The sequence below is a fragment of the Mobula hypostoma genome, chromosome 2 (assembly GCF_963921235.1).
Source record: "Mobula hypostoma chromosome 2, sMobHyp1.1, whole genome shotgun sequence".
NCBI lineage: Eukaryota > Metazoa > Chordata > Chondrichthyes > Myliobatiformes > Myliobatidae > Mobula > Mobula hypostoma.
The window spans coordinates 57,507,854-57,533,869 of NC_086098.1; the positions used below are offsets into that span (position 1 = coordinate 57,507,854).

At 42.5% G+C, this 26,016-nt stretch overlaps 1 long non-coding RNA gene across 1 annotated transcript in view; it reads left to right on the forward strand.

Moving 5' to 3' along the window:
* Positions 1-4,024: 4,024 nt before the first annotated feature.
* Positions 4,025-26,016, forward strand: part of LOC134340302 (uncharacterized) — a 46,173-nt gene continuing 24,181 nt past the window's right edge. The window contains exon 1 of the long non-coding RNA XR_010016518.1: positions 4,025-6,755. This is a non-coding gene — a long non-coding RNA (uncharacterized LOC134340302). The remainder of the gene's footprint in view (positions 6,756-26,016) is intronic.

A 26,016-nucleotide genomic window follows, 5' to 3' on the forward strand; every position in this document is an offset into this window, starting at 1 on the left:
CTTTTTGCTTCTACTCTCATTTTACACCCCTCTGTCTCTCTGCACTGGTTCCCATCCCCCTGTTGTGAACTAATCTCCTCTCTCCTAGTCTCTTTAATTTGATTCCCACCCTCCCAACCATTCTAGTTTAAAGTCACCTCAGTAGCCCTCGCAAATCTCCCCGCCAGGATATTGGTCCCCTTAGGATTCAAGTGTAACCCGTCCTTTTTGTACAGGTCACACCTGCGCCAAAAGAGGTCCCAATGATCCAAAAACTTGAATCCCTACCCCCTGCTCCAATCCCTCAGCGACGCATTTATCCTCCACCTCATTGCATTCCTACTCTCACTGTCGCGTGGTACAGGCAGTAATCCCGAGATTACTACCTTTGCGGTCCTTTTTCTCAACTCCCTTCCTAACTCCCTATATTCTCCTTTCAGGACCTCTTCCCTTTTCCTACCTATGTCATTGGTACCTATATGTACCACGACCTCTGGCTCCTCACCCTCCCACTTCAGGATATCTTGGACACGATCAGAAATATCCCGGACCCTAGCACCAGGGAGGCAAACTACCATCCGGGTCTCTAAACTGTGTCCACAGAATCGCCTATCTGACCTCCTTACTATTGAGTCCCCTATTACAACTGTCCTCCTCTTCCTTTCCCTACCCTTCTGAGCTACAGGGCCGGACTCTGTGCTGGAGGCACGGCCACTGTTGCTTCCCCCAGGTAAGCTGTCACCCCAACAGTACTCAAACAGGAGTACCTATTGTCAAGGGGCACAGCCACCGGGGTACTCTCTGTTACCTGACTCTTCCCCTTCCACCTCCTAACCGTGACCCACTTGTCTGCCTCCCGTGGCCCCAGTGTGACCACCTGCCTGTAACTCCTGTCTATCAACTCCTCACTCTCCCTGACTAGACGAAGGTCATCGAGCTGCAGCTCCAGTTCCCTAACGCGGTCCCTTAGGAGCTGCATCTTGGCGCACCTGATGCAGATGTGGACGTCTGGGAGGCTTGGAGACTCCAGGGCCTCCCACATCCGACACCGAGAACAACAAACTTCCCTCACACTCATACTGCCCCCTCCTCAAATAACAACAAAAAATGAATACCAAACCTTCCTCGCCTCGCCCGTTGAGATGAAGCCCTTAAGCCTTCACTCTGCTCCCGGCTCACTCTGCAGCCTGCAAACTACGCTGCCTGCTGTATGAGGCTCTGTTCCTTTTATATCTTCCGCGCTTCACTGCCCGATGTCACATGCGTGCGCAGTCCCGCCTCTCTGAAAGCTGATGGAAAAAAAACCCGAAAAATTCAAAAATGGCTTCCTCCACACTCCCACTCCGATTCTCGGACTTCCTTCTTCGAATTAAACCCGAAGCAGGATCTCTGTCCTTTTAAAATTTCCGCGCTTCGCTGCCCGACGTCACACGCCTGCGCAGTCCCGCCTCTCTGAACGCCGATGGAAAAAAAAACCCGAAAAATTCAAAAATTCAATGTCCCTTCTGGCCATTCAAGCTGAACTGCCCAGCAGTCCCAAATTTAATCCGAGCCTAATCACAGGACAATTTATAATGACCAATTGACCTATCAGGCAGTACGTTTCTTGAATCTGGGAGGGAACTGGAGCATCTGGAGGAAGCCCACAAGGTCAACAGCAGAACGTACAAACTCCTTACAGGCAGAGCGGGAATTGAACCTGGATTATCTGCACTGTAAAGCATTGTGCTAGCCACTGCACTACCGTGCCACCCAATTGTTTGGAATATGATGAAAATATAATGTGTTAGGGTAAGATTGGTATAATAGTTGACAATCAGCATGGTTTTGATAAGTCAAAATAATTATTTCCATTCTGTAACACTCTATGAGTCCAAATCTTTCTCAAAATGCTCAGTGCCTGCCCTGAGCAGCACAATCTAATTTCAAAAGGAACTTTTCAAACTAGTGCAGAACTTTCATTAACATGCACACGGTTCCTACTGTCTGCTTTTGGGTGATACGACTATTCTGTTAGTGCATCATGATCAAAATAAATTGATTTGCTTAGACCAAAAGACTGGAAGACATAAGAGCAAGAAGTAGGCCATATGGACTATCAAATCTGTTCCGTCATTTCACCATGGCTGATCCAATTTTCCTCTCAGCCCCAATCTCCTGCCTTCTCCCCATGTTCCTTTGTGCCCTGAATAATCTAGGCTCTATCAACCAATGTCTTAAATAGATATACAGACTTGGCCTTCACAGATGCCTGTGGCAAAGAATTCCATCGATTCACTACTCTGTGGCTAAACAAATTCCTCCTAAAAGGATGCTCCTCTTTTCTGAGGCTGTGCTCTCTGGTCTTTGACTCTTCCCCCATGGAAAACATTCTCTCCACAGCCACTCTATCAAGTCCTTTCAACATTTTATAGGTTTCACTGAATTCCAGTGAATATATGCCCAGAGCCATCAAATGGTCTTCATATGACAAGCCATTTTCGTGAACCTCCTTTGAACCCTCCACAGTTTCAGCACATCCTTTCTAAGATAAGGGGCTCAAAACTGCTCACAATACTCCAAGTGAGGCCTCAACAGTGCTTTATAAAGTTTCAACATTACATCCTTGTTTTATATTCTAGTCCACTTGAGATGAATGCTAACATTGTATTTACCTTCCTCACCACTGACTCAATCTGCAAATTAACCTTTAGGGATTCCTGCACAAGAATTCACAAGCACTTGTGTGCCTCAGTTTTTTGTATTTTCTCTACATTTATAATATAGTCAACCCTTTCATTTGTTCTACCAAAGTGCATGACCATACATTTCCTGTCACTGTATCCCATCTGCCATTTCTTTGCCCATTCTCTTAATCTAAGTCCTGTAGCCTCTCTACTTCCTCAAAACTACTCTTTGTCTCCTGCCAGTCAGCCACTGCTTTATCCATGCTAGAATCTTTCCTGTAATACAATCGGCTCATAGCTTGTTAAGCAGCCTCATTTGTGGCACTTTGTCAAAAGTCTTCTGAAAATCCAAATACATAATACATCAACCAATTCCCCTTTGTCCATCCTGCTCGTTATTTCTTCAAAGAAATCCAACAGATTTGTCAGACAAGCTTTTCCCTTATGAAAGCCATGCTCACTATGGCATATTTTATCAAGTGCCTCCAGGTACCCTGAAACTTATCCTTCTCCATAATAATCAACTCCAATCTTCCCAATCCCTGAGGTCAGACTAACTGGCCTATAACTTCCTTTCTTCTGCCTCTCTTCCTTCTTGGTGAGTGGAGTGACATTTACAATTTTCTAATCTTCTGGAACGATTCTGGAATCTAGTGATTCTTGGCAGGTCATTACTAATTTCTCCACAATCTCATCAGCCACCTCTTTCAGAACCCTGGGATGTACACCATCTGCTCCAAGTGGCATACCTACCTTCAGATCTTTCAGTTTCCCATGGAGCTTCTCCCCAGTAATGATAATTTCACGTACTTCATGACCCCTGAACCTCTGCCATACTACTAGTGTCTTCCACAGTGAAGACTGATACAAATTTCTGTTCTTCTGCCATTTTCTTGTCCCCCACTACTACCTCTCCAGCATTGTTTTCCATGGTTCAATAAGCACACTCATCTCTTTTCTACACTTCATGTATCTGAAGAAACTTTTTGTATCCTCTTTAATATCATTGGCTAGATTACTTTCTTATTCCACCTTTACCTTCTTAATGACTTTTTTAGTTGCCTTCAGTTGGTATTTAGAAGCTTCCCAATCATCTAACTTCCCACTAAGTTTTGCTCTATTATATGCCCTCTCTTTGGCTTTTATGTTGGTTTTGACTTCTCTTGTTAGTCATGGTTGTGTCTTTTTGCCTTTTGAATACTTTTTCCTATTTGGGATGTATATATCCTGTGCCTTCTGAATTGCTTCCAGAAATTCCAGCCATTGCTTATCTACTGTAATCCCTACCAGTGTTCTTTTCCACTCAGTTCTGGCCAAATGTTCTGGAGCTTTCGGAAAGCATCAAGTTGGATAAGTTGCCAGGACCGGATGTGATGTACCCCAGGCTACTGTGGGAGGTGAGGGAGGAGATTGCTGAGCCTCTGGCGATGATGTTTGCATCATCAATGGGGATGGGAGAGGTTCTGGAGGATTGGAGGGTTGCAAATGTTGTTCCTTTATTCAAGAAAGGGATTCGAGATAGCCCAGGAAATTATAGACCAGTGAGTCTTACCTCAGTGGTTGGTAAGTTGATGGAGAAGATCCTGAGAGGAAGGATTTATGAACATTTGCAGAGATATAATATGATTAGGAATAGTCAGCGTGGCTTTGTCAAGGGCAGGTCATGCCTTAAAAGTTGAATTGAATTTTTTAAGGATATAACTCAACACATTGATGAAGGAAGAGCTGTAGATATAGTGTATATGGATTTCAGCAAGGCATTTGATAAGGTACCCCATTCAAGGCTTATTGGGAAAGTAAGGAGGCACGGGATCCAAGGGGACATTGCTTTGTGGATCCAGAACTGGCTTGCCCACAGAAAGGCAAAGAGTGGTTGTAGATGGGTTATATTCTGCATGGACGCCGGTCACCAGTGGAGTGCCTCAGGGACCTGTTCTGGGACCCTTACTCTTCATGATTTTTATAAGTGAACTGGACGACGAAGTGGAGGGATGAGTTAGTAAGTTTGCTGATGACACAAAGCTTGGGGGTGTTGTGGATAGTGTGGAGGGTTGTCAGAGGTTACACTGGGACATTGATAGGATGCAAAACTGGACTGAGAAATGGCAGATGGAATTCAACCCAGATAAGTGTGAAGTGGTTCATTTTGGTAGGTCAAATATGGTGGCAGAATATAGCATTAATGGTAAGACTCTTGGCAGTGTGGAGGATCAAAGGGATCTTGGGGTCCGAGTCCATAGGACACTCAAAGCAGCTGCGCAGGTTGACTTTGTGGTTAAGAAGGCATACGGTGTATTGGCCTTCATCAATCGTGGAATTGAATTTAGGATCCGAGAGGTAATGTTGCAGCTATATAGGACCCTGGTCAGACTCCACTTGGAGTACTGTGCTCAGTTCTGGTCGCCTCATTCCAGGAAGGGTGTGGAAGCCATAGAAAGGGTGCAGAGGAGATTTACAAGGATGTTGCCTGGACTGGGCAGCATAACTTATGAGAGTAGGTTGAATGAACTCAGCCTTTTCTCCTTGGAGCGACGGAGGATGAGAGGTGACCTGATAGAGGTGTATAAGTTGATGAGAGGCATTGATTGTGTGGAAAGTCAGAGGCTTCTTCCCAGGGCTGAAATGGTTGCCACAAGAAGACACAGGTTTAAGGTGCTGGGGAGTAAATTCAGAGGAGATGTCAGGGGTAAGTTTTTTACTCAGAGAGTGCTGAGTGCGTGGAATGGGCTGCTGGCAACAGTGGTGGAGGCGGATACAACAGGGTCTTTTAAGAGACTTTTGGATAGGTATATGGAGCTCAGAAAAATAGAGGGCTATAGGTAAGCCTAGTAATTTCTAAGGTAGGGACATGTTCGGCACAACTTTGTAGGCCGAAGGCCCTGTATTGTGCTGTGGGTTTTCTATGTTTCTATGTTTCTAACTCCTCTCTCATGCCTCTATAATTCCCTTTACTCCACTATTAGGTATCGGTTAGTCTCATGAGACCATGGATTTGCACCTTGGAAGATTTCCAGGGTGCAGGCCTCGGCAAGGTTGTATGGAAGACCGGCAGTTGCCCATGCTGCAAGTCTCCCCTCTCCACGCCACTGATGTTGGCCAAGAGAAGGGCATTAGGATCCTTACAGTTTGGCACTGGTGTCGTCACAGAGCAATGTGTGGTTAAGTGCCACTATAATACACATACATCTGACTTTAGCTTCTCCTTCTCAAATTTCAGAGTGAATTTGATCATATTATTATCACCTTCAGTCCTGTATTCACCCTTTTTGATTTTGTCCACCTTTTACATTGCAACTCATCCTGTTGACTGCAATTTTGCCTTATCATCAGCCTCTCGTTGTTGGAGTCACTCTACACATTGCCTCTGTTTGTAAACCAACTACTTAATCTTCAGTGCTATCACTCTGGTTCCCATCCCCCTGCACTCCAGGTTATTGGACCCACTCAGGTTCAGGTGTAGCCTATCCCTTTTGTACAGGTCATACCTTACCAGAAGAGATGCCAATGATCCAGAAATCTCAACCCCTCCCCCATGCACCAGTACCTCAGCCATGCATTCATGTGTGTAATCATTCTATTCCTACCCTCACTGGCATATGACACAGGTAGAGATTACTACCCTGGAGGTCCTGTTTTTTAGTTTTCTACCTACTTCTCTAAAATGTCTCTTTAGGACCTCCTCACCTTTTCTACCTATGTCATTGGTGCTAATATGCGCCAGGAATTCTGGCTGCTCACCCTCACCCTTGAGAATGCTGTGGACCCGATCCAAGACACCCTGATCCTGGCATAGGGAAGCAACATACCATCCAGATATCTCTATTGTGCCCAGAGAACCTCATCTCTGTTCCTCTGACTAAGGGATCTCCTATCAACACTGCGGACAGTTTTACCTCTTTGATCTTCTGAGACTGCTTATGTTCAGGAGTTTACCTGTCACTGGACACTCAAGAGACTACAGATACTGGAACCTGGAGCAATACAAAAAGCGCCGGAGGATCTCAGTGGATTAGGAAGCATCTATGGAGGGAAATGGACAGTGGATGTTTTGGATCAACACAATTCATCAAGGGTCCCCAGTTTTTTGGCTCTGAAACCAGATCCACCGTGGTAAGATAATTTTAATACTCTTACAATCTATGTCAAATTTATTTATGTTACATTGGATGACACTTGGGTTCAGCAAATGCTTTGACTTTTTATTTTAAATACATTAACATATTCTGCTCCCCCAGGATCAGAGAGTTGAAGGTGCACCAGAGTAATTACTAGGATGATCAATTTCATCACCACCTGTTTTCTCGGAATGTGGTAGACAAAAATAAAATGAAGTACTTGTGTTTGAGACTGATAGCTCAAAATTATATGCATTTGAATTCCATTAAGGTTCCCATGTCATCTTAATTCTGCAATTTCTTCCAACCTCAAGAGCCTTTAAAATCTCTGCTCTCCTCCAGATTTGGTTTCCAGCTGGCATACCTCCAGGACTTCTAATTTTTTTCATAAATTTCTCTGTCACTCTAACTCCTTTTATAGTTAAGATGATCCTTGAAACTAGTTTATTCAAGTCTTTGGTCAGCTCCCCTTTTATATACTGGTGCAGTTTGGTGTCAATATTTAATTGCTCCTCTTCAAATCCGCTTAATTTTGAAAGGATAACTTGCTCTGATAATGATGCTGTATGGTTATTGTTCCATTACTGAAACCTCTCCTTCAGTTCACTTTTGTCCGTTTTCTGTTGGTGCTGACCAACAGTGATGAGATTTCTGTAAGCAGAAGTCATACCTAGCTGGATCATGAGTAAAATGTCGTCCTCATTTGCCAGTACCAGATGTATAACAAGGTGGCAGCTTGGCATTTTTCTCTGCATTGCCACCAAGGAAATTGAATTTCGGAAGGGGAGTGCAACATGCAGGTGCAGCTGTATTGATGAGTCAGAGCCACTGTTTGAGAATGAACTTGTGACCTTTACAGACTGGCTCAAGGATCGAAGATCGGCTCTATTTGTCAAACAGATTCACATGTATTAGGGATTTGCTGTGGTGTGTTGATGTGACATACAACAAAACATAACATTCAGCAGTTATAAGAATAAAGAATTATATTAAAAACAGAGGTTAAGCTAGGGCTATGGAATATAATGTGCATAAATACATACCAGCATATATTTACATTGTAAACAGGATTATAGAAGTGTTTTAAAGTATTTACAGTGCAGAGCAGTGACTGAGATAAAGGGTGGTGGGTGTGGCTAACTGGAATAGTTGAACAGATTAACTGCCTGCAGGAAGAAACTTTTAAAAAGGCATGAAGTTTTTTTATTTTAATAGCCCTATAGCACTTTCCAGAAAGGAGCTTTTGGAAAAGGCAGTTTGCAGTGTGGTTAAATTCTACAATGGCTTTTCCTGCATCAGCTTGTCCTGGATAAATACACATCCTACAGTGATGGTAGAATGCAGCAAATGACCTCTCCTGCTGACCTGATAGCTTGTTGTAGTTTTCATAAATTGTGAGAGGATATTACGCCAAACCAGACAATTATGACTGATGTGTAAGGATGCTATCTATGATGGCAGTGTAGAATTACACCAGTATGTTCTGGGAAAGATGGAATTTTACCAACTGTCGAAAGAAATACATCCTCTGCAGAACCTTTTGTTAATGAAGGAGATAAAGTTCTCCCACATGAGGTCCTGTAAAATAATGATGCCCAGGAACCTGAATGCTGAAGTAGTGTTGTTAATTGTAGAGTTGTTGATGATGAGTGGGTGGAGAAGAGATACATTTCTCCTGAAGTTGATTTGCATCTCCACGGTTTTGAAGGTGTTTAGCTCCAACTTGCACCAGAACTCTAGCTTGTTTACTTCCTGATGATACTTGGATTTGTTGTCTCTGGTGAATTGTCCAGTGACAATGGTGTCATCTGCTAACTTTATCAGTTTAACAGATGAATCACTGCCGTGCTCCATTTCCTTGCTGACCTAATCAGCGAAAGAATGGAACAGGTGGAGGAACGTGAAATGTCTATTAAAGAGAGAGAGAGAGACAAACAGATTTTGTTCTCATCTTTGCTTACTGTTGTCACTCCTTTTAAATTTTATAGATTAGGCTGTTGTTTCTTGGCACCTCAAGAGGAATTATTAAGCAGCTCTGGTGCAGGAAGCTGAATGACTGTTCAAGATGTTGAACTCATCACTTATAGAGCATTCATTAATGAGGTATATGGATTAGTACAGTATTTATTGAGTGTACAAAACAACAAATAGCTATCAGTATGCCATGAAGATGCAGTAATTCAGCTAAGCAGAAACCAACATGAACATCAAAATGTACAAAACTGAAATGCTGATTTAAAGTGGTGTTATTTATCACCTAGTGTGTATACATTTCTAACAAAATGTTTTAGACATGTTATAAAACCTGGCTCAAATCTCCCAGATGTGTCAGCATTAAAAGTAAATTTTAAATAAGTAATTGTGATAATTTAATGCTTCGCTATTGCTCCTGGACATTTCAGTTTGACTGGGAAATTAGTTATTCATTGTTTAAACCATGAAGTACATCAGCTCTATTAAAATTTTCCATGTGCTGTGTATAGTAGGGATATTACACTATGAGCTTTAAAACTCCGGGGCATTTTTAAGGAGAAGATGAATTACTGCAGTTTTCTTTCCTATACCTCTTGCCCGATGATAGCAGTGAGAAGAGAGGGTGACTGATCAAATGCAAGTAGATGTCGCTGAATATTGGCTCATTTTCTGCTCTCCATGCTTTAATCTGGTTGTTGTTTTAATCGTCACAAAGTGATGTAGCCGAGCACGAGTTCATTTTCTGCCTTTGGACCTCAACATAGCATCCACCCCCAGCAATGGCCACCCTGACAATGGCTGTACCTGTATTTTCAAGAGTCAAGTTCAGCGAATCAAAGTTCGAAGTATATTTATTATCAAAGTATGCATACATTATACAACCTTGAGATTTGTCTCCTTACAGGCAGCCACAAAGCCCCCCAGAAAGACAGTTAAACACCCAATGAGCAGAAAGAAAAAAAATCATGCGAACAATAAAAGCAAGCAAATAACATTCAGAACTGAAGTCCGTGAAAGAGTGTCCGACCACAGATTCTCAGTTCAGTGGAGAGCCGAGCAAACATCATGGAGCAGCAAGATTGTGAAATCACTACAATACACATCAAAGTTGCTGGTGAATGCAGCAGGCCAGGCAGCATCTCTAGGAAGAGGTACAGTCGACGTAGGAAGAGATAGTAAGAGATTTGAAAGTGGGACGGGGAGAGGCAGGGGGAGATCCAAAATGATAGGAGAAGACAAGAGGGGGAGGGATGGAGCCAAGAGCTGAACAGGTGATTGACAAAAGGGATATGAGAGGATCATGGGACAGGAGGCCCAGGGAGAAGGAAAAGGTGGGAAGAAAACCCTAGAGGATGGGCAAGGGGTATAGTCAGAGGGACAGAGGGAGAAAAAGGAGAGAGAGAGAAAGAATGTGTGTGTATATAAATAAATAATGGATGGGGTACGAGGGGGAGGTGGGGCATTAGCGGAAGTTAGAGAAGTCAGTGTTCATGCCATCAGGTTGGAGGCTACCCAGACGGAATATAAGGTGTTGTTCCTCCAACCTGAGTGTGGCTTCATCTTTGCAGTAGAGGAGGCTGTGGATAGTCCTGACGAAGAGTCTCGGCCCGAAACGTCTATTGTACTTCTTCCTAGAGATGCTGCCTGGCCTGCTGTGTTCACCAGCAACTTTGATGTGTGTTGCTTGAATTTCCAGCATCTGCAGAATTCCTCGTGTTTGCATTGTAAATCACTAGTTTGTTTAGACAGTACAAAAGTACATTTCTTTAAGGTAGATTACAGGTTGTGAATTGCAGTCATTGTAGTTCAGAAAAAGCATGTCTAGTAGAATATCTAGTAGTTAGAAAAAACCATAGAAACCATGGAAAAAACTACAACACAGAAACAGGCCTTTTGGCCCTTCTTGGCTGTGCCGAACCATTTTCTGCCTAGTCCCACTGACCTGCACACGGACCATATCCCTCCATACACCTCCCATCCATGTATCTGTCCAATTTATTCTTAAATGTTAAAAAAGAACCCACATTTACCACCTCGTCTGGCAGCTCATTCCATACTCCCACCACTCTCTGTATGAAGAAGCCCCCACTAATGTTCCCTTTAAACTTTTCCCCCCTCACCCTTAACCCATGTCCTCTGGTTTTTTTCTCCCCTTACCTCAGTGGAAAAAGCCTGCTTGCATTCACTCTATCTATACCCATCATAATTTTATATACCTCTATCAAATCTCCCCTCATTCTTCTACGCTCCAGGGAATAAAGTCCTAACCTATTCAACCTTTCTTTGTAACTGAGTTTCTCAAGTCCCGGCAACATCCTTGTATACCTTCTCTGCACTCTTTCAACCTTATTTATATCCTTCTTGTAATTTGGTGACCAAAACTGAACACATTACTCCAGATTCAGCCTCACCAATGCCTTATACAACCTTATCATAACATTCCAGCTCTTATACTCAATACTTTGATTAATAAAGGCCAATGTACCAAAAGATCTCTTTACTACCCTATCTACCTGTGACACCACTTTTAGGGAATCTTGTATCTGTATTCCCAGATCCCTCTGTTCCACTGCACTCCTCAGTGCCTTACCATTAACCCTGTATGTTCTACCTTGGTTTGTCCTTCCAACGTGCAATACCTCACACTTGTCTGTATTAAGCTCCATCTGCCATTTTTCAGCCCATTTTTCCAGCTGGTCCAAGTCCCTCTGCAGGCTCTGAAAACCTTCCTCACTGTCTACTACTCCTCCAATCTTTGTATCATCAGCAAATTTGCTGATCCAATTTACCACATTATCATCCAGATCATTGATATAGATGACAAATAACAATGGACCCAGCACTGATCCCTGTGGCACACCACTAGTTACAGGCCTCCACTCGGAGAAGCAATTCTCTACTACCACTCTTTGGCTTCTACCATTGAGCCAATGTCTAATCCAATTTACCACCTCTCCATGTATACCAAGCGACTGAATTTTCCTAACTAACTTCCCAGCGGGACCTTGTCAAAGGCCTTACTGAAGTCCATGTAGACAATATCCACTGCTTTCCCTTCATCCACTTTCCTGGTAATCTCCTCAAAAAACTCCAATAGATTGGTCAAACATGACCTACCACACACAAAGCCATGTTGACTCTCCCTAATAGGTCCATGTCTATCCAAATGCTTGTAGATTCTGTCTCTTAGTACTCCCTCCAATAACTTAACTACTACCGACGTTAAACTTACCGGCCTATAATTTCCCGGATTACTTTTCGATCCTTTTTTAAGCAACGGAACAACATGAGCCACTCTCCAATCCTCCGGCACCTCACCCGTAGACAGCGACATTTTAAATATTTCTGCCAGGGCCCCTGCAATTTCAACACTAGTCTCCTTCAAGGTCCGAGGGAACACCCTGTCAGGTCCCGGGGATTTATCCATTTTAATTTTCCTCAAGACAGCAAGCACCTCCTCCTTTTCAATCTGTACAGTTTCCATGATCTCACTACTTGTTTCCCTTAATTCCATAGACTTCATGCCAGTTTCCTTAGTAAATACAGATGCAAAAAACCTATTTAAGATCTCCCCCATTTCCTTTGGTTCCGCACATAGCCGACCACTCTGATCTTCAAGAGGACCAATTTTATCCCTTACAATCCTTTTGCTCTTAATATACCTGTAAAAGCTCTTTGGATTATCCTTTACTTTGACTGCCAAGGCAACCTCATGTCTTCTTTTAGCCCTCCTGATTTCTTTCTTAAGTATTTTCTTGCACTTCTTATACTCCTCAAGCACCTGATTTACTCCCTGTTTCCTATACATGTCATACAACTCCCTCTTCTTCTTTATCAGAGTTGCAATATCCCTTGAGAACCAAGATTCCTTATTCCTATTCACTTTGCCTTTAATCCTGACAGGAACATACAAGCTCTGCACTCTCAAAATCTCTCCTTTGAAGGCTTCCCACCTACCGATCGCATCTTTGCCAGAGAACAACCTGTCCCAATCCACGCTTTTTAGACCCTTTCTCATTTCTTCAAATTTGGCCTTCTTCCAGTTCAGACCCTCAACCCTAGGACCAGATCTATCCTTGTCCATGATCAAGTTGTGTGAGCTGCCTGCAAAACATCACCATATGTCGCCAGCACCATTGTGTTATAATGCTTTATCGCTATAACAGAAGAGCATAGCAGTATTTACTTGGGGTGCACCTGCAACCGATATTCAGGATGTCTGATACCATATTCGAGAACAAACTGATTTATGTTTCACGCAAACATACCAGTAACATACTTTGGTCAATATTATGTTCATAATAGATAATTTAACAGGGCTATTTTTCACAAGATTTGGACATGTTCAAAATTTGCAAGGACTAAGAATTATCGCTGCTTTGCTAATGCACTACAACTTATGTGGGCTCAGTTGGCTGACGGAGTTGTACTATTAGTTAGCAGCGTTAGTCCTGGTGTCAATTGGTAGTACATCTAATAAGAAGTTTGAGTATCAGATGGTGGTGTCTGAAGGGATATTGTGACATGTGAAAGGAATAACAGTTATGGAAGTGTTGGACAAATGGTGCAACTGTTAATGTGCTAGAGGATGATTCTACTTAAAAGATTCTTTTCTCAATGACTTTTTGCTTTCTTCTCTGATGTTATCATCTCACAGCTTACTTGTCAACTTCTGCTTGTGTCATCAGCACAGTCAGCCAGTGTAATTTTAGAATCCTCATCCAAATCATGATATAATTGTAAAAGGCTGAGACTTCAGCTTTAATCCCCTGTCATTCATTACATCTTCCCGAGAAGAAAAAGTCTTATTTATAACTTATTTCTTCCTCTTTAATGTCGATTTTCTTTCCAAACCAATATGTTACCTTGAAACCATGAACTTTTACTTTCCACATAATCTTTGATGAAGCACCTTATTAAATGTCTGATGAAGTAAAAGTATCGTGCATTCACTGGTGCTCCTTTATCCACAGCACTAGTTGTGTCAAGTCAGGTCAAGTTTATTGTTATTTAACTTTTATATATATGTATATAATGTATATAACCATACAATCTATATAGAAACAAGACAATGTTTCTTTGAACCGGGTGTAAAGCACAATAGCACACATAACACACTTATGAAGGTAAGGATAAAATCTACAGATGGATCACACATAAATAACAAATTAAAGTGCATTAGTATTAAATATTGTAAGGTACAGAACAGGTTAACCAGTGACACTCGCTGAGTATGATGCGACCAGGTGTTCAGAAGCCTAATGGCATGGAGGAAGCAACTGTTTCTCATCTGACCGTTTTTGTGTTTATGCATGGTAGTCTTCTGCCTGATGATAGAAAGTCAAAGAGGATGCTGGATGGAAGGGTGCTATCCTTAATCATACTAAGGGCCTGCATATGCAGCACTACTGAAAAATGTCCCCGATGGATGGTAGGGAGATCCCTATGATTCTCTCAGCTGTTCTCACTGTCCTTTGTAGGGATTTCCGATGCTCGACTGTTCTCACACCAGAAGGAGATTCAGCTTGTCAGGATGCACTCAATGATGTTCCTGTAAAACGCTGCTAAGATGGTGGGGTGGGGAACATTGCTTGCCTTAATCTTCTTAGCATGTGGAGGCACTGCTGTGCCTTTTTGTTCAGTGCTAAACTGCAGGGTTGTCCTGGTCTAATGTTTTCAATTAAACCTTTGTCTAGGATGCCAGAGTTCTGATATCCAGGTAGTTTGTATTGCTTCACTCTTCATGTCTTGCCTAGGTTCCTGCCAAGGAGCCATGAACCAGATTCTTGTATTCCCAAGAATCTTCTCTGACAGCTGGAGGACTGCATTCAAGACATAAGATATGAGATGTATAAGATGATGTATAATATGAATGTATAAGATGATGAGAGGCATTGTGGATAGTCAGAGGCTTTCTCCCAGGGCTGAAATGCCACAAGGGGACACAGGTTTATGGTGCTGGGGAGTAGATACAGAGGAGATGTCAGGGGTAATTTTTTTTACTCAGAGAGTGGTGAGTGCGTGGAATGGGCTGCTGGCAACGGTGGTGGAGGCAGATACGATAGGGTCTTTTAAGGGACCTTTAGATAGGTACATGCAGCTTAGTAAAATAGAGGGCTATAGGTTAGCCTAGTAATTTCTAAGGTAGGGACATGTTTGGCATAACTCTGTGGGCCGAAGGGCCTGTATTGTGCTGTAGGTTTTCTATGTTTCTATATTTCTATAAGCAAATAAAGACCTGCCCCAAATGAAGTCTGTGGTCACATCAGCAGAATTATGACCATTGGTTGTTGAAGGGGAGAATCACAAACAAGATGGCTTACAATTTAAATTTAACCATTTGAAATCTTATAGCTGGAGAAATCCAGTGATATAGAAAAGTCCAAGATCTTTGAGATCAGTTGCAACATCCATATCTCATATTGTTTGAAATAGTATATTTCAGTATTTGGCTCTTCAACCTCAATCAGAAAAATACTCTCACAAGAAATAATAGTATAGTGTCTTGAATGCAATCTGTGGTTCACTCCTTACAAATTGAATTTGTATGACAGTTTGAAATCAGTACCTGAGAATATTGTCAGTTTAGAGATGCTGCAGGTGAAAGGTGAAATAAGAGGAAGACAAGGTTGGAAAACACAGAAATAATGACAGAAAAAGGTATTAAAGAGCATAAAGTGGAAATGTGGTGAACAGTGATAGTCCTGCATTAGCCTTAATCTCGAGGAAAAAGGTTTTGAAGTGATGCTTTGATGGTTTCTGGTCAGGCCGCAGCCTATTATTGATAGGATGGAAATAGTGGGATCTGAAGTCACACAGATGGAAAAGTAATAATTTAAATTTATTTCTTTCCAAATCATTATAATTAGTTTCATTGAACTGCTGCTTAATTTTTTTCCTCGTCTGTTTGTTTATTTTTAGACAAGTGCAACACAGGTGGAGGCCATTTTCTCCCTTGCTGCCACACTAGTTTTTGAAATGGCAATCCAATCAATCTCAGTTCCCTGTTCCTTCCCCACAGTCTGAAACATTTCACTTTGCTGGCACCTATCCAATTCTCTCCTGAAAGTGAATATTAAATTCCCATTAAGCGGAACATTCCAAGTTGTATGAATGAATGAATGAATTGACTTTATTTCTTGCCTCCTTCACATATGTACATGAGGAGTAAAAATCTTTACGTTACGTCTCCATCTAAATGTGCATTGTGCAATCATAGTAATTTTTAATAATTTATAATAAATAGAACAGTGAATGTAAAATAGAATACACTCAATTCAGCATGAGTTAAGCAGTCTGATGGCCTGGTGGAAGAAGCTGTCCCGGAGCCTGTTGGTCCTGGCTTTTATGCTGCAGTACCGTTTCCCGGATGGTAGCAGCTGGACAAGTTTGTGGTTGGGGTGACTCGGGTCCCCAATGATCCTACGTGCCGTTTTTACACACCTGTCTTTGTAAATGTCCTGAATCATGGTAACTATCATAAATTTACTTTTTCTGCCTGTCAACTTTACTTTTAGGAAATGACATTATCTTTGTATCCTCCTGTCGCTGACATTTTTGCCACAGTTTCTCCTCAGTTACTCATTGCAAAATGCTGGCTGGTGGTGTAGTGGCACCAGCACCAGACTTTGAGGTGAATGGTTCTGAGTTCAAATCCAACTGTACCGTTCTCTATCCGTGCTGGGTTAAGCGTCGAGCTAGCAACTTGGCCTCATAAAAAAAAGTCCAAGTGCTACAGAAACGACAAAAATACCAGCAGATGAGGCACAAGGAGTGGAAAGGAACAAAATCACCTCATTGCAAACCCGTTGTGAATCAAAACTCCATTTTATTTCTTCCCAAAAGATACTATTTTTAAATTCACTAATCTATTTATATAACTGGAATCTTACTATATAACTAGGGGTGGTTAGAATTAAGCTATTACAGCCCCAGTGACTCATGTTCAGTTCTGCCACTGATTGTTTGGAGTTTGTCCACTTTAACCATTACTGTGTGAGGCTCTCTCAGGTGTTCTGCTTTCCTCTCATATTCCAAAGATGTACGGCTTAACAGGCTAATTGGTCATGTGGGTGGCGTGGACTTATTGGGCTAAAAGAGCCTGTTGCCGTGTTGTAACTCTGAATAAAATAAATAGAGGTTTTCATTCATATCATTCTTGTAATGGATGCTTGATTGTCAGTGCAGATATACTGGGCTGTAGGCCTTGTTTCTGTGTTGTATAGATTCATAGATTTGGGCGACACCCTAGCATAGTGGTTAGAGCAACGCTATTACAGCTCAGAGCGTCGGAGTTCAGAGTTCAATTCCGAAGCCATCTCTAAGAAGCTTGTACGCCTTCCCATGAATGTGTAGGTGCTCCATTTTCCTCGCACATTCCAATGAGAAAACGGTTAGTGGGTTAATTGGTCATTGTAAATTGTCCTGTAATTAGCCGTGCTGCTGAGTGGTGCTTCTCATTGGACCCGAAGGTCCTGTTTCACAATTTATCTTTGAATAAATTAATATATGAATAAATGAATAAACCAGTATGACGTTTCAGCCCAATTGGTCCGTGCCCATCCAAGCTCTTCCCATTTGGCTTCATTTCACTCATATCCCCCTAAACCTTTCTGATCCATATATCTGTAATTACATTTTAAATGTTGTTAATGTACCTCCCTCAATCACTTCCTCTGGCAGCTCATTCCATATACCGTATGTTCTGTGGGTGAAAAATTTGCTCCTCGGTTTCATATTAAATCTCTCCCCCTCACCTTCATCCTATGCTTTCTAGTTCTTGATTCCCTACCTCGAGGAAAAAGGCTTCATCTTATTTGTGTGCCTGATGACTTTTTATACATACCTCTGTCAGATGACCCCTCATTCTGCTGCGCTCCAATCAATAAAGTTCCTGTTATGTTTTCAGCTGCACATTCCAGTCATTTTGTGTGGCCGTGTAGACTATATTTTTTTCAGCATTCCCTTTGGATCATCTCTGCCGCAACAGGGAGACTTTCTATTTGCACTGGGGGGATGCATCGAGAGAAGTTTCCTGTTCTGTAAAATTTTCAGGCTGCAAAGTAAAAGGTGAAGCCAGGTGGGCAGGAAAGGTCAAGAGCTAGAGAAGAAAGAATCTGATCGGAGAAGTGAGTGGAGAAAGGGAAAGAGGAGAGGACCCAGGGGAAAGTAATAGGCAGGTGAGAAGAAGTGAAAGGTCAGAGTGAGGAATAGAGGAAGGGGGGGGATGGACTTTGTTCAGTGGAAGAAGAAATCAATATTCATGCCATCAAGTTGGAGGCTACCCAGATGGAATGCCGATTGGGTAGCCTCCCAATACCGCAAATGTGAATAAAATCGATGATCTCAGAGCTAGGGTGTTGAATCAGAGGGACATTAGGACTGCGTATGTCCTCAGTTTTAAGGAATCCTGGTTAACCCCTTCTGTACCAGATGCAGCGATTTAGATCGATGAGTTTACTATACACCGTCAGGATAGATTATAGAGTCTCTGAAAAGCAGAAGTGGAGGAATATGCCTCATGATCAACTCTTCTTGGTGCACAAATATATTAGTGCTGTCCCAATTCTGCTCACCAGACCTGGAATATCTCACAGTTAAGTGCTGTCCTTTTTATCTACCGTGGGAGATTTTCAGGATCATTTTGGTAGCGGTATAAATTCCACCTCTGGCCAATGTCAATCAGGCTTTAGATGATCCAAGCAATGGGATCAACATGCATGAAACACTGTATCCTAAAGCTTCACCATCGTTTTGGGGAATTTTAACAGGCCAGTCTGAAAAAAAAAAATCACTAAACAATTACCATCAAAAGATCACTTGCAATAGTAGAGGAAACAACACACTGGACCATTGTTACACCACCATCAAGAATGCCTACTGTGCTATTCCATGCCCTCACTTCGGGAAGTGTGATCACCTGGTTGTACTTCTACTCCCTGAGTATAGACAGGGACTGAAGACTGCAGCACCAGCAGTGAGGACCAAGAAGGTATGGACAGGGGAAGCACAGGAGCACCTACAGGACTGCCTTGAATCAGTGGACTGGACTGTATTCAGGTATACATCTTCAAACCCGGATGAGTATGCTGCAGTTGTTATTGACTTCATTAAAACCTGTGTGGATGACTGCGTGCCTACAAAGACTTACTGTACATTCCCAAACCAAAAGCCGTGGATGAACCAGGAGGTACGTCGTCTACTGAAGGCTAGACCTGTGGCATTCAATTCTGGTGACCCAGGCCTGTACCAGAGAAACAGGTATGATTTGCGGAGGGCTATTTCAAGGGTGAAGAGACAATTTCAAAGGCTGGAGGTGAAATTGGATGTACGACAACTCTGGCGTAGTCTGCAAGACATTACTTCCTACAAAGTGAAACCCAAAAGCATGAATGGCAGCGATGCTTCACTACCAGATGAACTCAATGTCTTCTATGCCTGCTGTGAAAGGGAGAACACAACTACAGCTATGAAGATCCCTGCTGCACCTGATGATTCTGTGATCTCTGTCTCAGAGGCCGATGTTAGGCTGTCTTTAAAGAGAGTGAACCGTCACAAGGCGGAAGGTCCTGATGGAGTACCTGGTAAGGCTCTGAAAACCTGTGCCAATCAACTGGTGGGAGTATTCAAGGACATTTTCAACCTCTCACTGCTATGGGCGGAAGTTCCCACTTACTTCAAAAAGGCAAATATTATACCAATGCCTAAGAAGAATGACGTGAGCTGCCCTAATGACTATCGTCTGGTAGCACTTGTATCTACAATGATGAAATGCTTTGGGAAGTTGGTCTTGACCAGACTGAACTCCTGCCTCAGCAAGGACCTGGACCCACTTCAATTTGCCAATCACCACAATAGGTCAATGCCAGACGCAATCTCAATGGCTCTTCACACGGCCTTAGACCACCTGGACGACACAAACACCTATGTCAGGATGCTGTTCATCGACTATAGCTCAGCATTTAATACCATCATTCCCACAACCCTGATTGAAAAGTTACAGAACTTGAGCCTCTGTACCTCCCTCTGCAAATGGATCCTTGACCTCCTAAATGGAAGACCACAAACTGTGTAGATTGGTGATAACATCTTCTCCTCACTGACGATCAACTCTGGTGCACCTCAGGGGTATGTGTTTAGCCCACTGCTCTACTCTCTCTATACCCATGACTGTATTGCTAGGCATAGCTCAAATACCATCTATAAATTTGCTGATGATACAACCATTGTTGGTAGAATCACAGATGGTGATGAGAGGGTGTACAGGAGCCAGGTATGCTAACTAGTGGAGTGGTGTCACAGCAACCTGGCAATATCTTCTTCAATCTCCTTTGCACTCTTTCCAGCTAAATGACATCTTTCCTACAGTGGGGTGACAAATGTTCCAAATGTGACCTTACCAAGGTCTAGAACAGCTGCATCATAGCATATTAACTTCTGTAATCAATGACTTGACTGGTGAATGGCAGTGTGCCAAAAGCTGCCTTCTCCATCCTGTCTATCTGTCGCCACTTTTCAGGAGCTATGCACACGTACTTCCAGGTCCCTTGGTTCTACAGAACTCCCCAAGGCCCTACCATTCACTGTGAAAGTCCTATTCTTATTTGTCTTCCCAAAATGCAGCACCTCTTACTTATCCAAATTAACCACCATTTACTATTCCTCAGCCCTGTTTCCTGGCTGATTAAGATTCCCCTGTAAATCCTGATAACCACCCTCACTGTCTACAATACCACCTATTTTAGTGTTTTCTGCAAGTATATTAACCATGCTCTGTATCTTCTCATCCAAATCATCGATATACCAATGACAAATCACAATGGAACTATTAACAACCCCAGGGTATTATTCTGCATTTATGAAAATAAGTGAATATATCAGATATTAGTTCAAACAAGGGCCAGTCTTCGGTTCTCAATGTAAATTGCAAGCAGTAATTAGTTTGGAGTTAAGAAGAGAGCTTTGCAAACAAATGGCAAACAAATACCCCTTGCCCATCCTCTGGGCTTCCCCCCTCCCCCTTTTCTTTCTCCCTAGGCCTCCTGTCCCATGATTCTCTCACATCCCTTTTGCCAATCAACTGTCCAGCTCTTGGCTCCATCCCTCCCCCTCCTGTCTTCTCCTATCATTTCGGATCTCCCCCTCCCCCTCCCACTTTCAAATCTCTTACTAGCTCTTCTTTCAGTTAGTCCTGATGAAGGGTCTTGGCCCGAAACGTCGACTGCACCTCTTCCTATAGATGCTGCCTGGCCTGCTGCATTCACCAGCATTTTTTGTGTGTGTTGCTTGAATTTGCAGCATCTGCAGATTTCCTCGTGTCCAGGAGAATGCATGCTGGATGATAAATAAAGTCTTCTATATCACTAATTTCACTGTCTCTCCAGTGACTCAGATCACAATCACAACAAACACCTCTAGCTACAGGCCTCCAGTCTGAAAAAATGTCCATTTCACACTACCCTCTGCTTCCCACTCCCAGGCCAGTTGTGTATCCTATTAGCTAGCTCTCTCTGGATCCCATGCGATCAAGCCAACCATGCAGAAGCTTATTAAAGGCCTTATTTAAGTTTGCATAGACTATATCAACCATCCTGCTTTAATTGGTGTTCTTGGTTACTTCTTCAAAAAGTTCTATCAAATTAACCCTGAGTATGACTCTAAATCTCTGCAGCCTTCTCTAATATCCTTCCTTAAGAACAATACCCAGTGTATTATAGACAAAGCATCACTGACATTGTAACGCAAACAACAAGAATTCTGCAGATGCTGGAAATTCAAGCAACATACATCAAAGTTGCTGGTGAACGCAGCAGGCCAAGCAGCATCTATAGGAAGAGGCGCAGTCGACGTTTCAGGCCGAGACCCTTCGTCAGGACTAACTGAAGGAAGAGTGAGTAAGGGATTTGAAAGCTGGAGGGGGAGGGGGAGATGCAAAATGATAGGAGAAGACAGGAGGGGGAGGGATAGAGCCGAGAGCTGGACAGGTGATAGGCAAAAGGGGATACGAGAGGATCATGGGACAGGAGGTCCGGGAAGAAAGACGGGGGGGGAGTGACCCAGAGGATGGGCAAGAGGTATATTCAGAGGGACAGAGGGAGAAAAAGGAGAGTGAGAGAAAGAATGTGTGCATAAAAATGAGTAACAAATGGGGTACGAGGGGGAGGTGGGGCCTTAGCGGAAGTTAGAGAAGTCGACTGCGCCTCTTCCTATAGATGCTGCTTGGCCTGCTGCGTTCACCAGCAACTTTGATGTATGTTGACTGACATTTTAAAATAATCTGAACATTATATAGAATTATTGTATTCTATAGAAGAAAAGATTGCCACTGGGTGTCATTACCAAATACACAAAAGAATATTTGTCACTGGTCATAAAACACCTCAGTCTATTCAGCTTCACAGACTTCAATAAGCAGGATGTGCACAAGGTGGGGACACTTTTGATATACAGGACCACACACTTTTCCAAAATGTGAGAAATATCTAACAATAATGTTCCATGTAATATTATAAGGTACCTTCAGGCAATTGGAAAAAAGATTTAAATTTCATGGAATGTTTAATGCAATGTTCATAAATCTACTTGTCTCCCATGTAATGGCTTCTGTTCACTTTATAACATCATTAGTGTCGCTGTTTTGCTCATGTCTTCTTTCATGTCCTGATATATCCCTCTCAAAGTTCACAATAACACTCAACCCTTGCCTTTAAATGCAGCTGTTGAGGTATTCTTTTGGTGATAACGAAGCACTCTTGCTGTGTCCTTTTGTCTTTCCTTTCACCAGGACTGAATATATATTAATTGAATGCAAGTTCCTGGAACTTTCAGAACCCTTTTGACTGATAAATGTTAATTCCTGGAAACACACACAAAATGATGCAGGAACTTAGCAGGCCAGGCAGCATCTATGAAAAAGGGTATAGTCGACATTTTGAGCCAGGACCCTTTGGAAGGACTGGAGAAAAAAAGTTGAGGAGTAGATTTAAGAGGTAGGGGGAGGGGAGAGAGAAACACAAGGTGATAGGTGAAACCAGGAGGGGGAGGGATGAAGTAAAGAGCTGGGCAGTTGTTTGGTGAAAGAAATACACGCTGGAGAAGGGGGAGTCTGATAGAAGAGGACAGAAGGCCATGGAAGGAAGAAAAGGGGGAGGAGCACCAGAGGGAGGTGATGGGTGGGCAAGGAGATAAGGTGAGAGAGGAAAAAGGGGATGAGGAATGGTGAAGGAGAGTGGGGTACATGACTGGAAGTTCAAGAAATCGATGTTGGTTGGAGGCTACCTAAACGGAATATAAGGTGTTGTTCCTCCAACCTAAGTGTGGCCTCATAACAACAGTGGAGGAGGCCATGTATAGACATATTGGAATGAGAATGGAAAGTGGAATTCAAATGGGTGGCCACTGGGTGATTCCGCTTTTTCTGATGGATGGAGCATCAGGTGCTCGGCGAAGCGGTCTCCCAATCTACATTGGGTCTCACCGATATACAGGAGGTCACACTGGGAGCATCAGACACAGTGTATTACCTATCACGCACACACACAACAGACAGCATCTATAGAAAGAAGTACAGTCGACGTTTCGGGCCGAGACCCTTCGTCAGGACTACTGAAAGAAGGGATAGTAAGAGATTTGAAAGTGGGACGGGGAGGGGGAGATCCAAAATGATAAGAGAAGATGGGAGGGGGAGGGATGAAGCTAAGAGCTGGAAAGTTGATTGGCAAAAGGGATACAAGGCTGGAGAAGGGAGAGGATCATGGGACGGGAGGCCTAGGGAGAAAGAAAGGGGGAGGGGAGCACCAGAGGAAGATGGAGTACAGGCAAGGAGTTATTGTGAAAGGGACAGAGAGAAAAAAAAAGGGAAAAATAAATAAATAAATAGATTGATCAATCAATCAATTAATCAATAAATAAATAAATAAGGGACGGGGTAAGGGAGGAGGGTCATTAATGGAAGTTAGAGAAGTCAATGTTCATGCCATCAGGTTGGAGGCTACACTGACAGAATATAAGGTGTTGTTTCTCCAACCTGAGTGTGGCTTCATCTTGACAATAGAGGAGGCCGTGGATAGACATATCAGAATGGGAATGGAATGTGGAATTAAAATGTGTGGCCACTGGGAGATCCTGTTTCTCTGGCGGACAGAGCGTAGGTGTTCAGCAAAACGGTCTCCCAGTCTGCGTCGGGTCTCACCAATATATAGAAGGCCACATCGGGAGCACCGGACGCAGTATATCACACCAGCCAACTCTCAGGTGAAGTGACGCCTCACTTAGAAGGGCTGTCTGGGGCCCTGAATATTACCTATCACTTTGTGTTTCTCTGTCCCCTCCTCCCCACCTTTTAAATCTACTCCTCAGCTTTTTTTCTCCAATCCTGCTGAAGGGTGTCAGCCTGAAACATTGACTGTACTCTTTTCTATAGATGCTGCCTGGCCTGTGGAGTTCCTCCAACATTTTGTGTGTGCTGCTTAAATTTCCAGCATTGACAGATTTTCTCTTGTTTTAATTCCTGGAAAGGCTGTTTTTTGGAAGAGAAAAGCGACATTTCCTGAATTGCCTCTACAATGCCATGTTAATCTCAACTGCCAAGACTTGTTATCTTCCCTCTGACACATTTCGCTCCAGATTGGGAATGCAAAAATGATGGGAAGGTGTTTTATCAGAGGATTTTATCAGAGGGAAATTGAGGGAGGATGTGACTGGGGAGGAGTCCAGAGCTATATGAGCCATAGGATTACACCTGCTTCTCCTCATCAGAAAAGAAATTCTAAATGTCTTCAGATTATCATGACCATAATGGGGAAGCAATAGGAAGTTCCTTGCTCAGCTCAACTCACTTTCATTAGCCGATCTATATATCTTTACTTTTAATCAAAAGTAAACCCCATGACAAGATTTATAGACATTTGAAGATTAATGTTCATCAATTGACTCGGTACTATGAGCATTAAATTCTTTAAGGATCATGCCGCTGATGTGCTAATAGATGGTTTATTTATTGCAACAAATAAAATCACACTGTTAGAGAATATTTAGAACTTATGTTGTAATTGTTCAATATATTGGTGAGGTTAGATTTGGGAATATTTTGTTCAGTTTTTGGTATTCTGCTATAGAAGAGATGCCATTAAGCTGAAAAGAGGGCAGACATTTTTGAGGATGTTATCAGAACTCAGAACAAAGTAATGGAAAGAGATTGAGTACTTCGGGACTTTCTTCATTGGAGCATTGGAGAATTTAGAGTGATCTAAAAGAGATGAAACAATTAGGAGAAGCATAAATAAGATCAACATGCACAGCTCGTTTACCAGGACAGGGGAAACAATAACCAGAGGGCAGAGATTTAGGGTGAGAGGAAGAGATTTTTTAGGAACCCAAAGGGCAACGTTTTCATCAAGAAAGTTGTCAGTTTAAGGAATAACCTGCCAGGGGAAGGGGTTGAGGCAAGTATCTTAACCACATTTAGAAGGTAAATAGACAGATACATGGATAGTAAAGGTTTACAGTGATATGTGCGAAATGTGGGTAAATGAATCAAGCTTAGATGGGAATCTTGGTCAGCATGGTACTATTGGGCTGAAGGTACTATTTCTATACAGTATAACTTAGTATAACTCTATTATTCGATATATTTCATCACAGGATGTTCTAGTAATTTTGTTCATTTCCATATCTGGATTTGATTGAATCACAGTTATTGTATATGGTGTTCCTGTACCGTACTTGGACACTCACAGGAACTGGACGACCAGTAGGCATACAGCTGAAGTTATTGCTACTTATCTAAGCCACCAATTTTTCTAATATTTCCTAATCAGTCATAGAATCACAGAATATGGAAACAGGCCATTCAACCCATCACATCAACACTAACCAGTAGGATTCCATCCGTATTCATTCCATTTTAAAGCATTTAGTCTAAAGCCTCTTCTGCCTTTATGATACAAGGATTAATCTGGACCAGCGATTCCCAAAGTGGGTGATATTGCCCCTGGGGGCCAGTGGGAGTTCTTAAGGGGGCAATTAAGATAAAGTAGACAGTAGCAAGGGGGAAGCTGAGGGATTATAAACTTAATTTAAGAAATTAATTTCTTATTATAAGAATTAGATCCTCAGTGCCTTATAATTAATTACAATGATTATATAATCACCTCATCTCTTGCTGAAAGTTCTCTTAGATGTTGTACGAAGCATTATAGTTGTTGAAAAGCAATGTGATACTTCTACACTTGGCATATTATGAGAAATGTTGACTGAAGAAATGTGTTATTTCTGGGCCAGGC